Source organism: Lithobates pipiens, unplaced genomic scaffold (assembly GCF_037356315.1).
Source record: "Lithobates pipiens isolate NorthernLeopardFrog02 unplaced genomic scaffold, aLitPip1_a1.2 Scaffold_25, whole genome shotgun sequence".
NCBI lineage: Eukaryota > Metazoa > Chordata > Amphibia > Anura > Ranidae > Lithobates > Lithobates pipiens.
In genome coordinates this window covers 84922822-84930841 of record NW_027507787.1, presented here as the reverse complement: position 1 = coordinate 84930841, position 8020 = coordinate 84922822, and the positions used below count along the sequence as shown (strand labels likewise).

Below are 8020 nucleotides of genomic sequence, written 5' to 3'. Positions count from 1 at the left end.
GTATAGTCACAACTTGTCATGAACGGATGCTGTTTTTAAAACATTTCAGGTTTGAATTTTTGGCTGAATTCGGACCTGAAATGGACCAGAAGACACACATGACTGTGTAATTAGCTCCGGGAGCCACTTCAGAGATGTGTGAACCAGCTCCATAGAGAGCCGATCACAATTCTTCTGACCTGCAGATTGGATGCAGGCAATCTCACATCCAATTCTCAATAGTGTGAAACCAGCCTAAATCTTCAGCTGAAAATTCACTTTCCCAGATATCCTTGTGATTGGCCAGTTATTGCTTTGAATACAGAGCAGCTGTGCATAGTAACTAATCAAGTTCTAGGTTTTCTTGTTAAAAATTTTAATTGAACACATGAAGTTAGAAAGCTGAATGGAAGCTGAATGGTTACTATGCACAACTGCATCAGATTCTGTGTGCTCCAGTTTTAGTAAATTTCCTCCAATACTGCTGTTGTCATTAATCTGTAAATAAATGTGAAAATATCTCCTTTTCTAAAAAAAATGTAAACCTCCTAATCGTATATTAGTTTGTTTGACATGACCAACAATTCATTAAATATATAACAAGTGACGAAATGCAAAAATGTATCAGTTGCAAAGATTTTATTGAGCAGGGTCATTTAACCAGCGAAAAAAGATTCGGGATTTAACATTGTATAATGAGAGGAGTGTGATTTATTTTGCAGAGATGTAAATGAGTAGATCCGATTTTAGGCACAATCATGATGTCTTCATTTATCACAGCAGAAATGTCCTTGTCCCTGGCAAGGATTACAAGGATCAGGACAACAGGGGACAACACAAGGGTTGCATGGATTGCAGGGATCTGCCAAGAAAAAAAACCTTCATTAGTCATATATTACATCCTAACCCCTTCACGACCAGAGGCCATTGAAGCTTAAATGTTTAGAAAGTATTTAGCAGCATTTGGACATGTTTCTCTTTACAATCACTCTAATTTGCCTACCTGAATAATTTCTGCATTGCTTAAAAACTTGTTTTAATAAATACTTTGCTCTGAATTTATTAATTTTTATTAGAGAGAGAGAGAGAGAAGCGCAGTACCTTATGCAGGATGAGGAAGTTTGAAACTTCCGATGACCACCATGATTGGCTGTCATTATGGTCACATGATGGAAAAACCTTTCTAATTGGTTCCTGATCATTTTAAGCCTTGTTTACATTTGCATTTGGTAGGTGGTGAAATCATGTGGCTTAGCTGTATATTTCCTGCCCCTTAATCAATCCCCCTTAAAGCGGACCTTCAGTAATTTTTTTGACTTTCCATATATTAAATCTTCTGCCCTTGTTGTTTTAACTTTGGATAGTAAAACATTTTTTCTCTGCCACTAAATACCTTATACAGCCCACTTCCTGTTTCTAGTCTGGCAAAAAGCCTAGGCTCATGACATCATGCACAGCTCTCTCTCTAACTCTCGTGAGAGTTTGCCAGGAAGGAAGGGGGATGAGTCATAGGAGGGCCAATCAGAGCTGCAGGACTGCAGAGCTGGAGGTGTGCCCCTGTGTCTGTGTAAATCCGGGAAGTGAACAGGCAGGAGCTTCAGCTGCCCACAGTTAAAATGGCTGCAGCCAGACTTAGTAGAGGGAGATTTCTGCAGCATATTTGGCAAGTACAGAATCACAATATATATAAAATAAAATGCAAAGTGGTTGGAGGGAAGCTGCAGAATCACAAATATGTTTTTATTACAAATTATGTGAGCAGACTGCAGTTCCTCTTTAAGCTATTAAGGCAGGTGATCGCATGCCAAAGCCACAATGCTTTACAGTAGCAAACAATTTATACCTGAAAGAGGCTGTGCAATGCACAGAACTGGTGGGGGTTTTTAGGGGTTAAAACAGGCAGTGCGGAGATGATAAAACATCTCCTAGATATCCACCATGATCTGTTTTTCAAGAGCCAGACTGTGTTCAACCGGCCCCTAATCTGAGACCTGTGGCTGTGATAAATCCAAGAATTAGCAGGGGGGCAGAGATGTGCACTCCTAGTTCACAGCTGCAATATGGACTAACATTATCATTTTCATGGTAAGGATAGCTGTGAATCTTTATCTACAGACTATAGATGAAGAGTGCATAAGCAAAATATATGTGATTGGTAAATGCATATCATTTACAGAGGTTTGCAAAGCAATTAATTTTACAGTCCTCTTGGCAAAGAGTGCCAACCACCTTATTGGTAATTAATTTGCAATCATGTTTTATTCCATGTTGCATTAATATGCCAAAGCTATGGGAATTTAAAACTTCACTATTTTTACCAACTATGTTGTGACAGGAAAAGGTTGCAGTATTGCTACATACTTGTGGAGAATTTGTAAGGATATAGTTGTTACTAGGGATGAGCTTCGAGTTCGAGTCGAACTCATGTTCGACTCCAACATTGCCTGTTCGCTTGTTCAGCGAACAGTGAACAATTTGGGCTGTTTGCGGCAAATTCGATAAGCTGGAACACCCTGTTACAAGTCTATGGGAGAAATCTAAAGTGCTAATTTTAAAGGCTAATATGCAAGTTACTGTTCTAAATAGTGTTTGGGGACCTGGGTTCTGCCCCAGGGGACATGGATCAATGCAAAAAAAGTTTTAAAAATGGCCGTTTTTTCAGGAGCAGGGATTTTAATAATGATTAAAGTGAAACAATAAAAGTGTAATATTCCTTTAAATTTCATACCTGGGGGTGTCTATAGTATGCCTGTGAAGGGGCGCATGTTTCCCGTGCTTAGAACTGTCCCTGCACAAAGTGTCATTTGTGCAGGGAAAAAAGTATTTTAAAATCACTTGCGGCTATATTGTCGGCTCCCGTAATACAGAGAACACTCAATGAGTGTTCTCTGTATTAGCCGACAATTCATTCATTCATTGATTAAAAAAAAAAAAAGAAAAAAAAAGCGTTAGGGTTCCCCTAAATTCAATTACCAGGCCCTTCAGGTCTGGTATGGATATTAAGGAGAACCCCGTGTCAAAAAAAAAAAAATTTGACGTGGGGGTCCCCCTAAATATCCATACCAGACCCTTCAGGTCTGGTATGGATATTAAGGGGAACCCCGCATCAAATTAAAAAAATATTGACGTGGGGGTCCCCCTAAAAATCCATACCAGACCCTTTATCTGAGCACGCAACCTGGCAGGCCGCAGGAAAGGAGGGGGGATGATAGAGCGCCCCCCCTCCTAAACCGTACCAGGCCACATGCCCTCAACATTGGGAGGATGCTTTGGGGGTCTGTGACCCCTCAAAGCACCATGTCCCCATGTTGATGTGGAGAAGGGCTTCATCCCCACAACCCTGAGCGGTGGTTGTGGGGGTCTGCGGGCGGGGGGCTTATCAGAATCTGGAAGCCCCCTTTAACAAGGGGACCCCCCAGATCCTGCCCCCCCCCTGTTTTAAATGGTAAGGGGGTACAAAAGTACCCTACCATTTCACAAAGAAAGTGTAAAAATGGTTAAATAAGACAAATGCACTTTTTAAAAATTCCTTTATTAAAAATAAAAAAAAAATTAAAAAAAGATTCCAGCGGTGCTAATCCACTCTTGCTATCCAGTGATGGATGATCATATCCAGCGACGGGGGATGTCTCAGTCCAGCGCTGTCCATACATCCATCTTCTGTCTCCACTGCGGAGACACTCCTGAGATCCCAGCACTGACGTTTCTTATATTAGGAGGGCGGGGCCACCTGTCACCTGACCCCACCCCCTCTGACGCTGGTGAGGGGAGCCAGGGATTCCCTAATGACGTATGGGTGACCCCGCCCCCTCTGATGTAACGGAAACCTGCGTTACATCAGAGGGGGAAGGGGTCACCCATACGTAACTGGGGAACCCCATAGCTTTCCTCACCAGTGTCAGAGGGGGTGGGGTCAGGTGACGGGTGGTCCCGCCCTCCTAATATAAGAAACGTCATCGCTGGTATCCCCGCAGTGTCTCCGCAGTGGAGACAGAAGAAGGATGTATGGACAGCGCTGGACTGAGACATCCCCCATCACTGGATATGATCATCCATCGCTGGAAAGCAAGAGTGGATTAGCACCGCTGGAATCTTTTTTTTTTTTTTTTTTTTTTTTTAATAAAGGAATTTTTCAAAAGTGTGTTTGTCTTATTTAACCATTTTTTACACTTTCTTTGTGAAATGGTAGGTACCCCCTTACCATTTCAAACGGGGGGGGGGCAGGATCTGGGGGTCCCCTTGTTAAAGGGGGCTTCCAGATTCTGATAAGCCCCCCACCTGCAGACCCCCACAACCACCACTCAGGGTTGTGGGGATGAGGCTCTTCTCCACATCAACATGGGGACATGGTGCTTTGAGGGGTCACAGACCCCCAAAGCATCCTCCCAATGTTGAGGGCATGTGGCCTGGTACGGTTCTTTTCCTGCGGCCTGCTAGGTTGCGTGCTCAGATAAAGGGTCTGGTAAGGATTTTTAGGGGGACCCCCACGTCAATTTTTTTTAAAAATTTGATGCGGAGTTCCCCTTAATATCCATACCAGACCTGAAGGGTCTAGTATGGATATTTAGGGGGACCCCCACGTCAATTTTTTTTTTATTTGACATGGGGTTCCCCTTAATATCCATACCAGACCTGAAGGGCCTGGTAATTGAAGTTTAGGGGAACCCCCACTCTTTTTTTTTTTTTTTTTCTTAAATGAATGAATGAATTGTCGGCTAATACAGAGAACACTCATTGAGTGTTCTCTGTATTACGGGAGCCGACAATGGAAAGTGATTTTAAAAGACTTTTTTTCCTGCACAAATTACACTTTGTGCAAGGACAGTTCTGAGCACGGGAAACATGCGCCCCTTCACAGGCATACTATAGACACCCCCAGGTACGACATTTAAAGGAATATTACACTTTTATTGTTTCACTTTAATCATTATTAAAATCACTGCTCCTGAAAAAATGCCAGTTTTTAAAACATTTTTTTTGCATTGATCCATGTCCCCTGGGACAGGACCCAGATCCCCAAACACTTTTTAGGACAGTAACTTGCATATTAGCCTTTAAAATTAGCACTTTAGATTGTGAACGTTCGAGTCCCATAGACTTAATAGGGTTCTAAAGTTCACACGAAGTTTAGGTCTGTTCGCAGGTTTTGGTGCGAACAGAACAAGGGGGTGTTCGGCTCATCCTTAGTTGTCACTTTTGGTCTCCTGTTGGTCAAAAACCACTGATATAATCAATAGTTCTTTATTTTGTGCAGATTTTCCCCATTATCAAGTAAAATCATAAGTACATTTATAAGCCACCTGTAAAATAAACAATACAAAATGTGCTTAGTTTGTGATCTGTGAAAAATCATCTTTCTCAGTGATGGGAAGATCGGCTTATTTTAAAGTATACAATCTTCATCCAATATCCTAAATTAGCAAAACAATAATTTATTTCTCCTCTTACCTTGTTGGCAAACATAGACGGTGCCATGGTGATGATGGTGAGGCTTACATGCTGAAGAAATACAAACATATATTAAAAAACACCATGTAACAGGTAAAATCAACAAAATAAACTTTAATGTTACCAGCCAGCAAAATAATGCAACTGCAGTAAAGTCGTATAGTAGACTTCAGTCAGATAATAAAAATGAATTATACTTTTCAGTCTATATGCATAAATTCAAAAATGAATCAAATAACATTTAAAGCTATCAGCCAAATATCAAAACCACAGTTAAATCTCTCATAATTTAATTTTCCCCTGGATCTAATAATCTACTGCAACTGGAGTTGGTCATGTCCCTCTGAGTAGTATTACCATCACCATGATATGATTGTCTTGTACAACTAAAATTGTTGCTCTTACGTATAAGGAAGGAACCCACAGTAGTCAGAAATCAGAAAACCTGGCCTTAATTTCCCAGGGTTAAGGCGTATGATAGACTTCAGTCAGATATTCTGCTCATCAGGTTATATGTTTATTTCATATCAGACCTCTGAAATCTAATTCCTCTTCCAACTTATTTGGGCCAACAGAAGTTCCCAGCTAAAATTAAATTATTTATTCAATAACTTATACACATGTGCCTACCCAAACATCTTTAGAAGGAAATTATACGAAAGAAAAACTTTTACAGTGGAGTAAGTGCATACAATTTTTTTACATTTATTTATGTATAAAAACAATGTCGTTAATATAAACCCAAAACTTACGGTCTTGGCATGGATCTTTGCAGACTACTACATTATGGCAAGGATTGCATGGGTCTTGGCATTGGATCTTCTGGGTAACACATTTCCCTTTGATTCCAGACCTATCTGCTTTTAAGTTTGGTTTTCTTCTTGGAAAACTCAGAAGAGATTTTTTGGTTGTTTGAATAATGTATGAGGACGCCTTTTTATATATACTGTAAGTGGAGGTGGAATTAGAACACGTTCCTCCACTGGCTGGTCATACCAGATTTACAAGGTGTTTAAACACTATCCACATGCTTATCATTTACTAATTTGTTTGGTATTTTATTTAGCACTTTGCTAATTATTTACTGTACCTACACTCTATGATTGTTTTTTTTTTTTTATTCCTTTTTAATTGTTTTATATACTGATGCATAGTTTTAATTTGGGATTATGTGTTATGCCTCGTGCACATGATCTGACTTTCCGACAACAAAACAGTGGAATTTTGTCCGAAGGGTGCTGGCTCAAACTTGTCTTGCATACACAGTCACACAAATGTTGGCCAACAATTACGAGCGTAGTGAAGAACTAGAAATACTACGTGGTTTTACAGCTCTTTAGCCTCACCCTTTGGGCTCCTTCTGCTAATTTCATGTTAGTAGACATTTGGTGAGTGTTGATTTGCGCTTATGTTTTTGCGTTTTTCCTTTGTGGAATCGGAAGGAGATCATGTGTCATTTATTATTGGCCTTGGAGTTATTGCTTTGACATTATTTTTTTGGTTGAGCATATGGAGCAGGAGCATATACACATTCGGACTTACCACCAACAACCTCACATCCATTTCCTGCTGGAAAGTCCGATTGTATGTACAGGGCTTTAGAGTGCAGATTGCAGCAAATTTGTAGTAGTAGTAATTTTTATATTGCAGCAAGTTGCATATTGCAGCAGCAATAAAAATGAAATATTCCTTTGAATATTGTGCCTGGGGGTGTCTATAGTATGCCTGTAAAGTGGTGCATTTCTCCCGCGTTTAGAACAGTACCACAGCAAAATGACATTTCTAAAGGAAAATTGTCATTTAAAACTGATTGCGGCTGTAATGAATTGTCGAGTGTCGGCAATATAGATAAAACTCATTGAAAAAAAAAGCATGGGATCCCCTCCAGTCCATTACCAGGCCCTTTGGGTCTGGTATGAATATTAAGGGAAATCCTGAACCACAATTTTGTAAAAAATTGCGTGGGGGTCCCCCTAAAATCCATACCAGGCCCTTCGGGTCTGATATGGAAATTAACGGGAACCCTGTGCCAAATTTTGAAAAAAAATGGCAAAGGGGCCCCTCAAAATCTATACCAGACCTGAAGGGGTACAAGTAGCCCTACCACTTAACAAAAAAAGTGTCAAAATGTTAAAAACGAAAAGACAGATCTTGGGGACATTTTTTTATAAACAGTCGTTTATAATGTTTTTCTTGAGTGTGATGTTTAAAGTCCCATTTAGTAGTGATAATATTGTCATTGGGTGGTGAGTCGTTTTGGCAGTGGCAAAAAATTGTTGGTAAGTAGGCACCATGATTGATTATGGATCTACATCTGTCACATACCTGACTGAACTGAAGAGAGAGCTTCTCTTAGATCTCCTGTCCACTATCCCCTGGAGTTGGCATAGCAGAATGAGGAGTAGAGTTGGGTCAAACACCCCCCCCCGGTTCGTTTTGCGCCGGAACTCTCAAACATCGCAAAAGTTCAGACCTGAACCACGAACCCTATTAAAGTCTATGGGACCCGAACTTGAAAAATCAAAAGTGCTCATTTTGAAGGCTTATATGCAAGTTATTGCCGATAAAAAGGATATGGGTGCCTGGGTACTGC

The 8020-nt window shown here is 40.4% G+C and overlaps 1 long non-coding RNA gene across 1 annotated transcript; it reads right to left on the bottom strand.

Annotated features, from left to right (window-relative positions):
- Nucleotides 1-632: 632 nt before the first annotated feature.
- LOC143929903 (uncharacterized) lies at nt 633-6322 on the bottom strand. Its single transcript, XR_013262636.1, has 3 exons — nt 6180-6322; nt 5428-5478; nt 633-841 (listed from the first exon to the last, which is right to left on the bottom strand). It is a non-coding gene; the product is annotated as an uncharacterized LOC143929903 (long non-coding RNA).
- Between the last annotated feature and the right edge of the window lie 1698 nt (nt 6323-8020).